Genomic DNA, 17,122 nt, shown 5'->3' with positions numbered 1-17,122 from the left:
GGAGGCGGAAATGTTGTAGGCCCGTGTACTCAGATTTGGGTGCACGTTAAAGAACCCCAGGTGGTCAAAATTTCCGGAGCCCTCCACTACGGCGTCTCTCATAATCATAGAGTGGTTTTGGGACGTTAAACCGCACAAATCAATCAATCAGAGTGAAGAAAGTGTATGGGCAGCCTAGAACAAAAGCTTTTTTTTAAAGTTGCATTCTGGTATATTGCCTATGAAAAACTTTTTGGAGGGAAAAGAATGTTATTTGCCTTGGGGCACGCATTGCCTAATTTGTATCATCCCATAAACCTTAGACCATGTGTTTTTACATTGCTGGGAAGAAGTTTATTTTTGGGATGCACTGCAAAATGCTCATAAGAAAGAATTCCCATTGAACCCACATGGGATTCTGTTCTTGAGTGTAGAGAATGAATATGGGCTCCCATTCGACGTAATTATGCTCATGGGCCTCCACTCGTTGTAGTGTTCAAAAATGGCAGGCTATCATTTTGTTAAAAATTCATGGTCTGCTCGAGCCTACTTCAGAGAGAGCGTCCATTGGTTTGTTGATATTCACAAAGCGGCACTGGAACAACTCGACTGGCTCTCAAGAGTAGAGCCACTGGTCGCGTTACCAGAATTTTAATCCGACAATACCAGGACTAGGCTGGTTGACTGCAATGTCACTATATCTACGTGGTTTATGGAGTGGTTTCACCATCAGTGTTTGCGTTGTATGTTATGTACCAAAGACTGGTAATAAAAAAATTAATGCGTCCAAGTGAGTGCCGCTGTGGATAATTTTCGATTCTACTCTCATTGATTGAGTTCACTCTATATGTGTAATATGTGTTCTTGTGTGCATGTGTAGCTATATACATTGCACCAGCATATATTAGGCGTCCGGTGTCAGTGAGTAATCTATGATTGGGCTGACTCGCCAACTATCCGCTAGGGAGCCGTGCTGGTGAGTATGCCGACGTACGTCACCACAGTCAACTTCTTTAGGTATCATTTAATCCCTCCAGATGGCACCAGCTACCGCCTACTTTACGGCTGTGACGCTGTCACACCTTCAGCTACTTACATAACGTTAAATATCTATCTATCTATCAAAACTGTACTACTGAGTCGGAATGGTTTTGCTACGATCGAGTCTAGGGTTTCGAGGCACATCTCCTGACCTGCGGCCCCATAAACGTGGAGATAACGTCGCTACACTATGTGAATCTACGAGAAATAAATACAGCAAGCCTAGCATGCACTCGTCTGGTGAGGACTCCGCTGTATCTGTGTCTTTCAAAGTGAACGTTGTCTCGCAGGCCGAACGAAACCTACTAGCTCATTTGTTCTGTTTCCCGTTGTTTTCATCACCACAGGTTAGTCTGCTTGTCTTTATAATCATTTCGCTCAATATCAAGCTCATCGGGACCGTTTTTTGCAACTGTCAGTGCCATGTACTCCTTATCAGACGAGAATCGATGCATTTACTAAGCCCACTCGCTTCGCTAACCTGGGGCCAGCCATCTTGATTCTCGTAGGAAGAAACATGTTTCTCCATGGCAAAAGCAGCAACGTTTCTCTATTTAAAGACGAACATTGGGAACATCGCCGTTTATTCCTAAATGCAGAGAACGTCACTCCCATTTTCTAAGAGTGTATATGTTCGCTACCTCATTTCTTGCCACAGTTCGAAGGGCGGCTGTGTCAGCTGATCGATCATGCATCATCGACGCCTTGCATAATCTTGCGGCACAAAACTTTGCAAACTCCACTTGACGTATGAACTGTACTACAAGATAATTTGGGCTGAACCTGTGTGACAGATTTGCGGCAGCAGTGGCCCACTAGTGAGTTGCGCACCGTCGCGGCTGCCCGGCACCGAGTGTTTAACGTAGCGATGATTTTCAAGCATATTACGGCGTCGTCATTACTTGCACTGTATGCATAATGAAGTTGTTTCTTTAACGGAACATGAGCATTTAACTTCCCATTAGGTAGCGCTTGTGTAACAGCCATAATCACATTCTAACAATGCACACTTGAGTGCACTCTGAGGTTGCAGGTGCCATCAGCATGATCGCAACAAAGATATTGAAATTAGTACACACGTATGCTTTTTGCAACGTCAATGTTGTGAAATATAGTCGAACAACGTCAATTGGACGGTACCACTGAAATTAACGAGGAGTTAGCAAAGAGGCGTGGACTGTATTCGTAACTGCTAGTAGCTCTAACCATTTCGCTTTGCTGTTCGAGCTCTAGCGTGTGTACGGCACGCGGCGCTTAATATTATCCACTGAAGTTGGGATACATGCGATGCACAAGAAAAACTATGCCTTGATTTTGAGTTCTTTTAAGGGGGCTATACAATGAATACAATGAGGGTAACTTACAAGCGTTAAAAAATATTTACGAACAAGGGGGCGTGAAGAGTAACTCACTGCTCGCGAGTGAGCAGCTGATCGTTTATTGTCACTGTCACTCTCGGGACGTTCTACTTCCAGCGAAAAATCCTCGGCGTCAAAGCAGTTTCTTTCGACTCCACTGCTGAAAGCAATCCGAGGAATTCCCTCCGACGAACGACTTCGATAATACCAACGACACGTCACTCACCAGGCACAACACCAACACCCCTTCACTCATCACGTTTATCTGAACGCGGAGAACAATTCGCTCTGACACCCGGCATGAAGGAAATCGCTTGCACTGTGCTGCCATATATCAACAAACGCTAAAATCCAGCGGAGCAGGGTTAGGGATGCTTCGAACAGCAAATCGCTAGCCTGCACTACCTTCTGCATACAATGAATGTTATGGAATTCGTGCACTGCAAACGCACTGACGAATGCTATACGCACGTAAAACAAGGCTAGTTCAAACTGCAAAGGTAAGACAATAACATTTAACTATCCAACCTGGTAGGAGAAAATCTTGCAAAGCTCATTTTCTCCTGCCGTAACGTGGCAAGAGGAATCAGCAGGCTGTAATCGATCGCGCGAATGGCCGCGTAATGTCGCGGAAACTTTGTGTCTCCCGAGAACGAATCAATCTGATCCGGTATATGCACTGATGCTCAAATCATACAAAGTGGTTAGTGTTCGTTTCTTGCTAACGCGTTCACTCTGAGCAAGGAAGCACATTCGAATAAGGGAGCGTCTGCCTACTTATCATCCTCGATAGGGCACTCCTGCATTCCACTAGGTGACACGACAGTCTGTGAACATTGCGAGCACGTTTGTGATGTATGCTGCGTTTTTAAAGTGTGTGCCTTTGACATCACCAACTTTACTAGAAGGGTGTGCACGAACGGTGTCTGAAATCTAGGCAACCGCGTCAAAGGAATGTCGAGCACGAGACGTGCGTTGCAAGGTATCGACGTACAAGTGGCCCAGTTAGAATTCACCACGGCAGTTTCAGGGGCCACTAGCTGGACGCCACGATACTTCAGCATCACCAATCACTTGTTGACGCGGCAACCCAGAAAGCCCCAACGGGAAGCCGCCCAGTCGACTAGAGGAGTGCCACGCAGTTGCCAAGGCGCTTTTTGTTCGGGCAGATCCAGGTTGGGGCCAGTTCATCTGCGTCATGGTCGTGGTTTACCCCGAGTGCCTGGAAGAGGTAAAGAGATGAAACGGCCTGCTTCGCTTGACCTCAAGTCTTGCTGTCCATGGAGCCAGCGGAAAGCTACCGCAGCCACCAGGTTCACTGTCGAGCACTAGCCCGGGTGCTTGGCTGTGGTTCCTGGTCTGTGCGTTCGAGGACAAGACTGCCTGACTTATTCGGCCTGTCTTCGGCACCTACCTGATCCGTCTGTGCGTACACCAGAGCGTCACTCTCCTCCTCGCCGAGTTCTTTTAACAACGGCATGCCCATGCTGACGTTTGCTCTCTGTGGACGTCCACGACGGCTCACTAGTAGTAGTACTCACCAGTGAGACTGTGTCAGTCAAGTTCGGACTATACTTTGTATGAGACTGCTTAGAGCTTTTTGCATAGCTTGTAAGATGTTTTCTTTTCATCGGTGCGTTTTGTGTGTTTCATGTTCATGTAGTGTTTCGATTAGAGTGGGAGAAACAGAAAGCAGCCGCACCGCCTCTCTAACGGACATTGTGGTGAATGTCTTGATAAAGCCCGTCTAAAGGAACTATTGATAGAAACCCCATCACAATGGCGCCCAGCGTAAGTCAAGGCTGATTTCTGTTCTTTCAAGTGGAACATAGCGACCGCCACATGAATTTATGTGAGCTGAATAGAATCGCTGACAAACTACGTCTAAGCGTAGTCCAACTGAGGGAGCGGATGAGAGAGGATGAAGCTCGTGACAAAGAAGAGCAGGCCACCGAATGAGAGGCCTGACGCGAGAAGGCAGAGCGCGATGCGCGCGCATAACATGAGGTGGAGCTGCCTCGCTCGAAAGCAGCGTTGGAGAAAAAGCTTTCGCTCCTTCTCTCATGTTTAGAAAGGCTGAGGCCTTTAGCAGTAGGCGTGAAGGCACGACATTTATAGTCCAACGTTCCGAGCTTGCACAGATACGCCCTTTGCATATAGTGCCTGCGTTTGAAAACAAACGGGGAGACATTATACATTCGTCAGGACTATCCGAAGTAGGTAAGCAGGGCAGCTAATCCTTGTAGATAATCTGTCACCGATTGAGCGATCGATCGATTGGTCGATTGATTGATTGATTGATTGATTGATTGAATGATCGATTGATTGATTGATTGATTGATTGATTGATTGATTGATTGATTGATTGATTGATATACGGGGTTAACGTCCCAAAACCACCATACGGTTATGAGAGACGCCATAGTGGAGGGCTCCGGAAATTCGGCCACCTGGGGTTTTTTAACGTGCACCCATATCTGAGCAGACGAACCTACAACATTTCCGCCTCCATCGAAAATGTAGCCGCCGCAGCCAGGATTCGATCCCGCGACCTGCGGATGAGCAGCCGACTACCTTAGCCATTAGACCACCACGGCGTGGCTAAGCTCCTTCAAGCTGGTGACCGAGAGACTAAGAAATATCCGGGTGAGCCCTTGGAAGAAAAGGTAGATCACTCAGTTAGAAAGCAATCGATTTCTTACCGGTAGGTTTGTGCTCTAGAACGTCTGTGATGCGAAGCACTGTTATGAAAGAGGCCAAGATGCCATTAACAAGATCTAGTGAAGAACCGCCAAAGGTTCTATCAGGTATTGGTTGCGAGTCCGTCATTTTGAACTCTGATGTTATCAACTTAAAATTGTCGGGCATACCCTGCGTTGCAGAGGCAAGTGACCTAGGCGTCGTTGGGGATCACACAAATAACTCACCTCGAGTGAGGATGAAGTCTTCTTCGAGTGGAAGAGAGGAGGATCTCTAAAAAGAGTGGTCTTTTTCGCAGAGAGGAGGTAATGATTACTGAAGGTCTGAATGTCTAATCGGAATTATAATTAGGTAAAAAGGAATGAAGCAGAAATAATCAACTCCGAGACAGCAGCGCAATGCTGGTACATCGGCAGGTCTGCAGCAACGCAACTGTTGCATCCTCTGTCATATGATGCGAATAAGCGGATAGTTGTGTTGATAAGGTAATTGCGTTGGACCCTTACCTGATTAGACAGTATATGGACATGTAGAAGGCGATCCTTCCTATGCCTTAGCTGCGATGCGGGTGGTTCGAATGTCTTCGCATATAGTGTCATTTGCAAGTCCAGGCTAGATTTTCATCCGAAGGATGCAAGGCATTTGAACTGGCCATCTTCTCGTATATATTCAAGTCGAAAACACAGTTGCGCGTCTTTCATGCTTCCTGCGTCAAGGTTGCTGAAACGCATTTGTCGTCCCGTGTGAGACGCGATGACCTGAATGCCACTTTTAACTAACAAGTCGCTTTTCTGTAATCTACCTGACAATGAAACGAAATTTATTACAGGTTGATTTTTAAAATGTTTTGGGGTCGCATTCGGGGTGTGCTTTTTTGGAACTCTTTTGATGATGTAGGATTTTGTATGGATTTTCTAGTTTTTCTGTGTAGTGTTGTTTTAGTGTTACGCGCAAATATACCCCCTTTTGTTCTTGTTGCGTGCCGAACAAAAAACTTGATTGGGGGCCTGTGTGATGTGTGGCGCGCGTTTGAAGTGTGTGCCTTTGAAGTCATCAACATTATTAAAAAGGTGTGCGCGAACAGTGCCTGAAGCGAATACCACGTCAAGAATATGTCGAGCATGAGACACGCGGCTCAAGGTATCATCGTACAAGTGGGCCAGTAAGAATTCACCACTGCAATTTCTGGGGCCGATGCCTAGCGGCATCACTTGTTGACGCGGACACCCAGAAAGCTCAATGAGAAGCCCCTGATTCGATCCGAGAAGTGCTACAGAGTTGGCAAGGTGGCGTTCGTTCAGGCAGAACCAGGGTAGTGGAAGTTCACCAGTGTCACGGTCGCGGTTTGCCCCAAGTGCCTGACAGAGGCCAAAATACAGAGTGGCCTGCTTCGCTTGACTTCAAGCCTTGATGGTCGGGATAGCCAGCGGGAAGCCACCACAACCACTAGGTCCACTGTCGGGTGTTAGCCCGGGTGCTTGGCTGTGGCCTCTGGTCTGCCCGTCAGAGGAGAACAGTGGCTGACTTCTTCGGCTCTGAATTCGGTACCTACCTGCTTCATCGGTGTATACACATGAGCGTCACCCTCCTCCTCACCGAATTCCCCCAACGACGGCGTTCCCGTGCTCGTGCCTTCTCTCCATGGTGCCTCCTCGACAGCTCACTAGAAGTAGCACTCACCAGTGAGTCTGTTTCAGTCGAGTTTAGACTATACTTGTTTATACGCAAGTTTAAAGCTCCCAAAGGACCATATGTTTGGTTTCACATCCCCAAACCACCATATGAATATTAGACGCTGTAGTGGAGGACTTCAGAAATTTTGACCACCTGAACATCTTTATTAAGCACGCAAATCTGAGCACACGCGCCCAAAGCATTTTCGCCTCCATTCAAAATACAGCTGCCGAAGCTTCGATACGAACCCGTGACCGGCGGGTCAGCAGCCGAGCACCTTAGCCACAAGACAACCACAGCGGGGCACTTGGAGTTCTTTTCTTAGGTTGTAGGATGTTTTGTTATAATCAGTGCGTGTTATGTGTTTCTGGTCGTTTGCTGTTTTGATAAAATGAGACAACATCCGTCTTTCTTACGGATGTTGTGATCAATTACGCAGTTAAGTCCGTCTAATCCAAATATTCTGAAGAATCCCATCACAATGTTGCTGGAAACGCTAAGGCCATAATAGTCTCCGGTGTCCCTGCGCAATGTGCACCGACAATACACTAAAGGCCGACGGGCCAAGACGGCCGCGCATCTGAAACGCATCCTGCGTCGAGCTCCCGACCACTCCTTCATGGCAGGGGGATCGCAGCCAAGTGCCTTCATGTTCCGCCTTGCCCTAAGTGAGGAAGAGAACCAGAGGAGCTGGGCCATATGCTTTACCTCGACAACCTCTGACTGAAGAGCTCTAATGACCACATGTTAAATATTTCGAGTGTCGGGGTTGGTGGCGCTATCGGCAAGAGAAATTATTCTGATAAACGGAAATAATAAAACAGAAAATCAGTGCAGCTTTCACTCAGTGACGTGAGGCTGGGTCACACCTTTGGCGGTGAGCACTACACTGGCGTTCGCTTGGTTAGGCTTTTGCCGTCTCACATTTACTTGTCACCCGTTCCTATAAAAAAAAACACTATGCTTCTATATATTTTAACTCGCAAGTGTTTTAGCCCGGGATCTACCACAGCTCCATGACGTATTTCCAACAAAATATGACATTGTAAAATATCTTGTAGCATATTGCAAAAAAAAGAAGGAAAAGTTCCGCAGCAGGGCGCTGACCCAGGCACCAAACGGTCCTCACCACGCCAAGTAATCCACAACGCCTTAGAGCTAACCTTCTCCAATTCGCTAATGGCTAGCCATTTATAAGCAACATCTACCACTGCCAGTCCTCAGAGCTTGGCTTCTTCATCAAACTTTTCTCATCGGTATCAAGATGGCGGGACAGGCGCGCACGTACTAAAAGTCGTCATGCCACGCCACCACGCACGTCACTGTGCGCGCACGCCTTCACATGTCGAGGTCAAAGCCCGTATATATGTGGCTCATTCTCGCACACCCTTGTCACAAGATTTAGGTGCTTTGTAAATCTTGTGTTTCCGTCACAAGATTTCCTCAAAATTATAGTGGCTAAAGAGAGCATGAATGTTATTTCTCTGGATGCCGCGGCCGTAATAAAAAAAGAAACGGGCTGGTCTCACGGGTAGAAGTAAGAATTATGAACGTTGTTCGTGTTCGTCTTGTGTATACATTTGCGTTCATTTCCTGCACTTTTCTATCTGCTTGATGAGCTTGGTTCCAGTATCTAGCTATGAAAGTTGTTTGTTTATGGTCATCGTGCGTCTCCTCATTTCGTGCAAGCTTTGTGTTTGAGGTGAGTGCTGCCAGTTTGAAGCTCCTTGCCCTTTTTCGCTTGACACTACACTTTGTAACTGTAGCCTTCAAGTCTTTGCCTTTTGAGTGAAACAATGCACAATGAATGCTTAACTACCTCAGTGAGGACACGTTTGGAATACCGTTTCCTACAAAGAGAGATCAACCAAGTTTTTGTCTGCCTCTTTTTATCTTTTTAGAGTTCTGTATATTTCTTTCTCGGTATTTCTATCCTTTGTTCCTTTTCCTGTATCTATATTCTGCTAATCGTGTTCTCTCTCTCTCTCTCTCTCTTTGTACTTCTTATTTTCTCCTCACATTTCCCTCTTCCCACTCAGGTACCTATTACATCACAGTGATATGCTGAGCTATACAAGGCCCTGTTTGCTCTGTTAGCGTGACTTGATAGCTCTGTTGTTACGACGCTTGCCTTAGCATTCAGTGGATGCGGGTACTAACTTTTTTGCCAAGTGTTCTTTTTTTTCACACCTATTTCTCCATTTCTTTATTCGTGCTCACTCTTTCAGCCACCATTCACTTCATGTCACAGCGGACGACGATGAACAAGAGGACGAGTACAACGCATACCAATTGATGATTTTAATTTTGTAACTATTCACTGGGGAACCGCAGCATAGAAACTCCGCTGATATATCTCGATTCGAGCTGGGTTGGAACCTAGGCATTATGCGTTCCAGGCCAGACTTCTACCATGGAACTGCGCCAGGTCTTTGAACAGCTTCAAAAAAAACCATTCAGACGTGATGACCGCCATGTTAGGAATACGTCAGTTGGAGTTGTAGGGTTTGTTATACGATTTTACAAGGCACCGTAGTGTGTTAGTTTTGATTGCACTCACCTGTGTGCTCTTAGGGGAGTGTTGTGCACTCACCTGTGTGCTCTTAGGGGAGTTCTGTTCTCAAATAGAGATTTCAGCAGCCCTTTTAGTGCCAGCGTAGTCGGCATACCTTGTAACCGCACAATATTCACATTGGTAAACTCATCGACTTGAACACGTCGTTCTACCACTCGACGCTCCACTCGAAGCCAAAATAGGCAGCATAGGCCACCATCTAAACGCTTACTACACTACGTTCACCATGAAACAGATTGTTACTATGCGTAGAGAGCATATTGTTGGGTAATATGCCACAAAGAAGTGTTTTAAATCACTTATTTAAACTATCTTCAAGCTCGATAATTTCCGCAAATATTTATTAGCTAATGCGGGAACACTTTTGTACATGTCATAATTCTTTCTATGCAAGGGGCATCATATATTTTGCGTGAATGGTGTGCACCATAAGGCCTGAAAAAACATGATTCTGTCTAAATAGATGTAAGGTTGACTAATTGTGCTACGTGCATTGCGAATACACTTCGAGTTATTCACTAATGCTAAAAGGAAAAGAGCCTCAGAGCGCAACAGAATGTTTCGGTATAGCAATCCTTATCTTAGAATCACGAACTGCTTGCTCAAGGAACGTTACATCAATTAACTCACGTATTTGCCCTTTTTTTTCTTGCAGGGCCGGTGCGTGTGGATGAGGAGTGAGCATTTGCGCCGCACCATTGAGGATATGTTCTTCAGTCCACCTCGTTATAGGTAAGCAGAATCACAGAATATTTCTCCATCGAAACGTGCATTTTATGATCATGCCATATTCTTGATACGGTGCTCATCCCTTTTTAGTATATTGAGTATTTTTTCAGCCAAAGCTAGTGTTTGAAGGTTTCACGAGATGCGAAAACGGTGCACAAAGCAGATCAAGTGTGCCAAGCCCTGGTACAGATACATCAGTGACTTTGTGGAGTTGGTATAAAAAAAAGTTAAAAGAAAGCCTGTGAGCCCGGAAGCAACATGTAGGCTTCGTCAGCTTCAAAAGCTTCGTCTAGAAAGTGGTCGCTTCAATCAATGAAATACGGATTGGATGTTGACCTAACACATTGTAGAAATGACAAAGCCTAAAATTACTTTGAACTTCTGTTGTCTTGTTGAACATTCTTCTCACGTGCTTAGCAATGTGAGGCGCAGACAATAATATAGGCACATATTTCGACTCGGCAATTCTCAGCCAGGAATATATACAACCGATACAATATTTATAATGCTACTCCGACGATCATAGCGCGATCCTTGGGAGTGGTATACCGAGGCGCACTTCCAGGTTCTGGGGATGGTTTTTGCAGTTGGCCTGATAATCAAATAGAGAACTTTTATCGTTGGACAAGTATGTGGTTAAAGTGCTCTTGGTTTTGATGTGCATAATGAAAAAGTTTAAATGTGATATAGTATGTATAAAAATGAAGGAATATGTACTTGCGCAACTGACAGGGTATCAGTTCATTGCAACTAAATGAAGAAAAAGGCTCTTGAGAGAAGCAAATAAGCACTGCAGTTGTCATTCTCCAATTTCATTTCAACTTAGAAGAAAATGGTTTCAGAGCTCACGTAAACCCTTTAACGTAGTATAGCGAGTAATTAAAGAGGAAACATAAGAGCGCTTTGCTTATAGCCTCAAACCACAAGTGCATCGGTAGTCGGATGGCAATGTTAATTATGAAGTAGATAGAGTAAAGCTATTCTGTGAACTTTTCTCACTCCCACCACACGTCTGCTTTTAGAAACGCAGACCTTGTGAGACTGTAGCGGCTCGATACTGAAGCTCGTGTCACAGAGCTAACACGCATCAAATATTTGGCCTAGTTTCTTTGAAGTCGAATAGCAACTATAGGACTACTATGAAATTGTTTTCATGTGCCAGACGAGCTGAAGTCTTCAGTGTAAAGTTGCACAGAAGCCTAACACAAACGTTATTCAAACTTCATTGCAAAGTTTGATTGAAATACTACTAAACGTTAGACATAAAATAAGAACTATGTTTACAACAGACCTGAATAGCACATCAGCAGAGCGTTTGTCACAACAAAACACATCAGCAGGAGGTTGAACGGCAAATTTACCACAGACCAACTTTGTTATTTTTTCTGTCTTTACTAGAAAAACGTTATAGCTAATGAACTCTAATGGCCATGTAATTTTCTACATTTAGATTCTTTGAGCATGCTAAACATTCTTCTAAATTTGTAAACTATTCTAATGGCGTAAACAAGAGTTGCACATGGGTGTTAATTAGTCAGCCACATATTCAAGCCGCACCGCACAATCAGTCAGGCAGTCTACAAAAAACATTTCAAGATACTAAACGACAAAGCTATGACACATTGACAGTTATCACAGACGCCGTAGTTGAGGGTACCCGGAAATTAGGCAAGTAGTATAAGCATCTATCGAGTCTGTATGTATTCAGTTGAAAAAAGAGAAGTCGGCGACTCACCAGTAAGCATACAGCCGGTAGTGATTCAAGTGAAACGTCAGAAAAAATTCACTGAATCGGAGCAAAGAAAAACCAGCCGAACAGGTTTTATTTTTTTATTTATTTATTTCGAAGAATACCCTCAGCGCCATCTTAGGTATTATTGCGGGAGGTGGGGGAAGGCACAGTGCCTCATAGAATGAATCTGAAGTCTGGTGGCCAACTAAATTAGGCTGATAACATATTCCATTCAAAAATGGCTATCGGGAAAAAAAGAATGCTTAACTAGATCGGTTCTGGGGTTGTATGGCCATACTTTATATTTGTGGTCATGACGAAAGGAATGATAATGCGCTGGTTTAAACTTTTCTGAAGGAATAATGCCTGTTTTCTTCCTATAGATTGGATAAAATAGTTTCAATCTTAGCTTACATCTTCGATCTTGTAAGTATTGCCATTTAAGTTATCTCTTCAAACAATGAGAGCTTTCAGTTCGGTCATGTTTTCCCAGAACAAATCTTAGATAACAAGGAAAAGGGCATAGACGAAATGAGACGGGTGTCCTTTTATTATGATTCAAGCAGAAGTGCATTACTGTGTGAAGCAAGTTTAGGCAAGCACAAAGCGAAATTTAGTAAAGCACAAGAAAGAAAAAGTCTACGTGCTGCGGGCAACCTAAGGAGACGGTGCATAAATCACGTTTTAATTCAATGTCTAAATACCCACTCAGCTGCTGGTTAAAACAATAACCTCTTTGAAGCCTTAGGCTTTAAAAAACTATGGAAAAGTAAACAAGACAACAATTTAATGAAGTCTCGGAAGCTAAAAGGTTCGTTGGTGTGGAAGTAAGGAGAAAGGATCAAAATAAGTGGAGGACAAATTAGGATAGCCATTTTGCCGTCACAGAGCTGGAGTTTCGCTGAAATGTTAGGGTCACTTTGTGATAAAGTAGACGAAGATGTACTGCCAACTTAGATGCACTGCCTTCTCGTGGCGCTCAGGGAGGCGCTCTATTGAAATAGGGTTCCCATTCATCCATGCATTGTTCAGGTAGAAGATTTCTTTATTCACGAGTGGCGCCGTGGCTGAAAAAACCAACAGCCAGTGCATCCCAAGCCACATGAGAGCAAGCGAGAGCTGCATGAAGTAGGAAAGAAAGATGTGCGTAACTTTTTCAAGGTGGCTTGTGTATGACCAATGTGTTCATCCAAAAATCAAAATAAGAAACCATGATTTGGTTGACAATCAACACGTAAGCATTCCATCTAATCGTGACATGCTAACACTCTGATAGTAGAAAGCTTCCTGCAGCTATTCAGAATCCCCGTCACATAACCCGGCTCCGGTGGAGCTTCAGTTGCGTTGTCGTCAAAGGAAGTTTTCTTCCTTTCCAGGATGAACGTGCCCCTGCGGAATTCGCGGCACTTTCGGCATGCCTGGAAGTGCGGTCCGCCAAGCTGTTTTCTCCCAGCCGACTACCGGACCTGAGGCTTCGCCATGAAAGGCCCTGTCACGTTGGCAGCAAGCAAGCGCTCCTTCAGTGGCGGCGGCCCGGTGGCGTGGTCAAGCCTCGGCTCAACCTGACTTACTGCGTTTTCTTTCTTAATCACACACTGCGTGCTGCAGTGCATACTTAAGCGAGGTGATAAAATTCACTGAGTGACAAAGAAGCAGATTGACTTACCCTGGCTTCACAGTGGTAGAAGAATAAAACCAAAGGTATTGGCTTGTGCACATATGAATGCATTTTCATTTTTTCAAAAAGCACTGTAAAATTATACAGCCACATCAATAGCCACAAGCACTTTCCCGCATGCTCACACCTTCGGTGTAAAGGCAGAATGCACAATGAACAATGATGTAAGCAAAGTTGTCTTCCCTCGTTTACCAAGATATTGAAAGTTTTCACGTGAACGGTTAGTGGAGAAATCGCATGGCTGTTTCAGGACCAATAAAAAGTTTTCAAGTTATATTGATGACATAGACGGAGGCTTCTCAATTTATCAGAAGGGGGGGGGGCGCTGACATTTTCAGTGTCCTCAATCTCCAATTGCCTTTTCTCCCCCTTCTTTCTCCAGTTTTACTTCTCGCTCTATTTCATATTTTACTTGGAAACATCACTTTTTTATAATTAAAAGAGGAAAACTGCCACACACCTGACTAGTGGAGCGACGCTCTTCGTTCCTGCAGTCCAGCTGCGAATGCATCGATATCTCTTTAAATTCGCATCTGACATTTTCGTTAAAATTATTAAATGTACACAAAAAAACAATGTATTTCCAAACAACACAGAAGGTACAGAAGTGGAAGAAAAATTGTCACAGCAAGTCACATTCCTGCAAATATTTTTTTTATTCGGCATCAGCATTTCTACTTTACATTTGTTACTGACATTATCACCCTGTCAAAGAAATAAATTAAACACCATATAAAGAAGCACTGATGCCAAATTTAAGGCAATCGATATAACTTGCAGGAAAGATTTGCATCGACACATACGCACCATTTACAAAATATCAATAGATGCTCTAAATTAGCACATATTTAATACCAAGTTTAATGTGCTTGTCGTGTCACTGCTTATGAAACGTGCTCTAGTTTTCCATGTATATAACTATTCACCTGCGTGACGAGTTTGTGTTGCTGTCATGATTCTTGCGAGAGCTGTTATCAAACGGAAGGAGGGGGCATAATTCTACAGGAGTACGAAGTGACGTCCTCATCTCGCGAGTGCAATTTTGAGAGATCAGTCATGTTTTAAACTTCCCAGATGAGATCACAGTAGCATCCAGAAAGCCTTCGCTCTAAAGAGTTGTCCGCGCGTACTACTCTGAACGTGATTTTGTGGGCAAATGTAGCCGGCTATATTTTGTGACTGTCGGGCAAGAAGCATTTCACATGAATACCATCTTGGGTGCTTTTTCACTGATCACGCTTTTAAATGAAATGTGCATCTGGGCTCCACAAAACCTTATACAAAATATTAGCGATCACACGCTCGAATTTTCAAGGCTAATAGCAGGAGTAAGTGGTCAATAGCTAGTAATCGCAAAAGAAAAAATAAACAAGAGGAGGCATTTTGTCTCAGTACTCATATGACATGTCACCATAAGTGAGAAAAGATTTATCCATTTACACAACAATAAGAACCTTGACGTTTAAGCAGGGGGCACACAAAGCCTTGTTGAATACACGTATGGCTAAAATAACGCGAAATGTAAAACGTGGGTAGTCGCCGCAGTATGCACGAATACGAAAACTCATGAAAAATATGGCACAGCACATAATTGTAAGACAGCGTCTAAGACCATCAAGACTTATCTCTATTGTGTCGAGTTTGTGCCCTACAACCAAAACTGGAGTCATGATGATGAGTATGTACAGATGAGAAGGAACGCATAAATATTGCTCACACCTATATTCCACGCACACTTATTGCCGGCCCGGCTGCGAATTCGGCGGGAAAGGTGCGCCAAAAAAAAGGTTTTAGATGTGAAACGCGGACTATCTCAGAGGATCGGTAACGACGGTTCGAGGAACCACAGGATATGTCCGTTCACAAACAATGTAAGGGCTGAGAAAGCGTGACTGAAACTTTTCTCACCATCTGGGAGTATAAAACAGGCGTCGAAATTAGTACTTCATTTCCAGGAAGGACGGTGACGTCTCGACGAAATCTGTCTTAGCGTTGCTTGCGATCTTGTTGACTGTCCAACGTGTTGAGCCGAGCACTTTCTCGTGTGTCAGCGAGCGTGGAGACGAAATGCTCTGGTGTAGTTGTGGAGGTTTTCTTCGTTACATAAAACAAAGAGGTGTCGATGGTGGATTTCGGTGCACAACTGCACACGATGAAGATAGGTGGATATTCGGTGGTTTGTTGAAGTGCGGTATTGTGTGCAAACGTCACAAACGGCAAGATTTTTCCCTGTTATTGTGGTTTGGGCCAATGTACATAAATATTATGCAGGTTTGAGTCCGGTAGAATCGCTCTGTCAGGCCATTTGTTTGCGGCTGGTGAGCTTATGTCGTGATATACACTTTGGCACGATGTTTTTTTAGAAATTCTTTAAGAATCGCGGACAGAAAGACCTTTCCTTGGTTCCTTATCAACGCGCGAGGTGCACCATGACGCAACAATGGCTTTTATAGAGAAGGTGGCAACGTCTGAGGCAGACCTAGTGCGTAGAGGAGTGGTCTCAGCGTATCTTGTGAGAGGGTCGACGGCTGTGAGAATCGAGCGGCGGCCTGCTGACGTTATGGAAAGACGTCCAATGAGGTCTATTCCGACAATAAGAAAAGGCGTTTTGAAGCATGGGATGGGTTGTAAGAAGTCAGCAGGAGCTAAAGTTGATCGATTCCGGCGTTGTCAAAGTGTGCAAAAAGCGACAGAATCAGCCACAAAGGTAGGAAGACAAGGCCAGAAGAAATATCTTTTAACGCGGTTGTAGTTCTTCTAAAAACCCAAGTGTCCAGGTGATGGATCGTCGTGCAATGCTTCGAGAACTTGCTTTTGCAGCAAACGAGGAAGTACTGGCTTCCATAAATGCCCATCCGTATTGTAAGTGTAGCGCTGCAGGACATTGTTCTCTAGCTTCAAGTGTCATGGCTGACGACGTAGTCTGGTCTTAGGTAGGGAAGGCGAGCTATTTAGGTATGAGATGATGCGGTTACAGTAGGGGTTCTCACATTGGCACGAGGCAAACTGAGCGCTACTGTTTAAATATAGCGACTCATCAATAGCCAGGGGTGATAACGTGATTGAAGAACAAGCCGCTTAATCACGTGAGCGATGTTGAGCATGCGTGATTCGAGAGGAAAGTGGCAGAGGGCAGCGAGAGAGAGTTTCGGCATCCTGATGCTGTTTGGCAGACTTGTACATAACATCAAACGTGTAATGTTACAAACGAAGTATCCAACGACCAAGGTGCCCAAAAAATTCTTCAGCGAGCACAACCAGCATGGGTATGATGAACGGTAATCACGGAGAAGTGGCGTCCATACAGATACGGTCGAAACTTCTCAATGACCCAAACAACAGTGACACATTCCTGTTCTGTTATGAAGTAGTTGTATTCCGCGGGTGTTAGTACGCAGCTGACGTACGCAACTACTCGCTCTCATGAAGTGTCATCACGCTGCAGCAGTATAGCACCAAGTCTGTGGTGGCTTGCATATGTGTGCTGGAAAGTGGGTGCACTCACATCCCAGAGACGGAAGACAGGGTCTGATGTCGAAGCACGTAAGGGCCTTGGAAAGCACACTCGCGCTCCTCAGTCCAAGTGAAGGCCGTTCCCTACATCAGCAGCTTGTGTAACGGCCCCGAAAAGGCAGGAAAGTGACATATTGTAACGA

This window comes from Rhipicephalus microplus, chromosome X (assembly GCF_043290135.1).
Source record: "Rhipicephalus microplus isolate Deutch F79 chromosome X, USDA_Rmic, whole genome shotgun sequence".
Taxonomy (NCBI): Eukaryota; Metazoa; Arthropoda; class Arachnida; order Ixodida; family Ixodidae; genus Rhipicephalus; species Rhipicephalus microplus.
The sequence above is the reverse complement of the archived record's forward strand: the minus strand, read 5'-3'. Positions refer to the sequence as shown.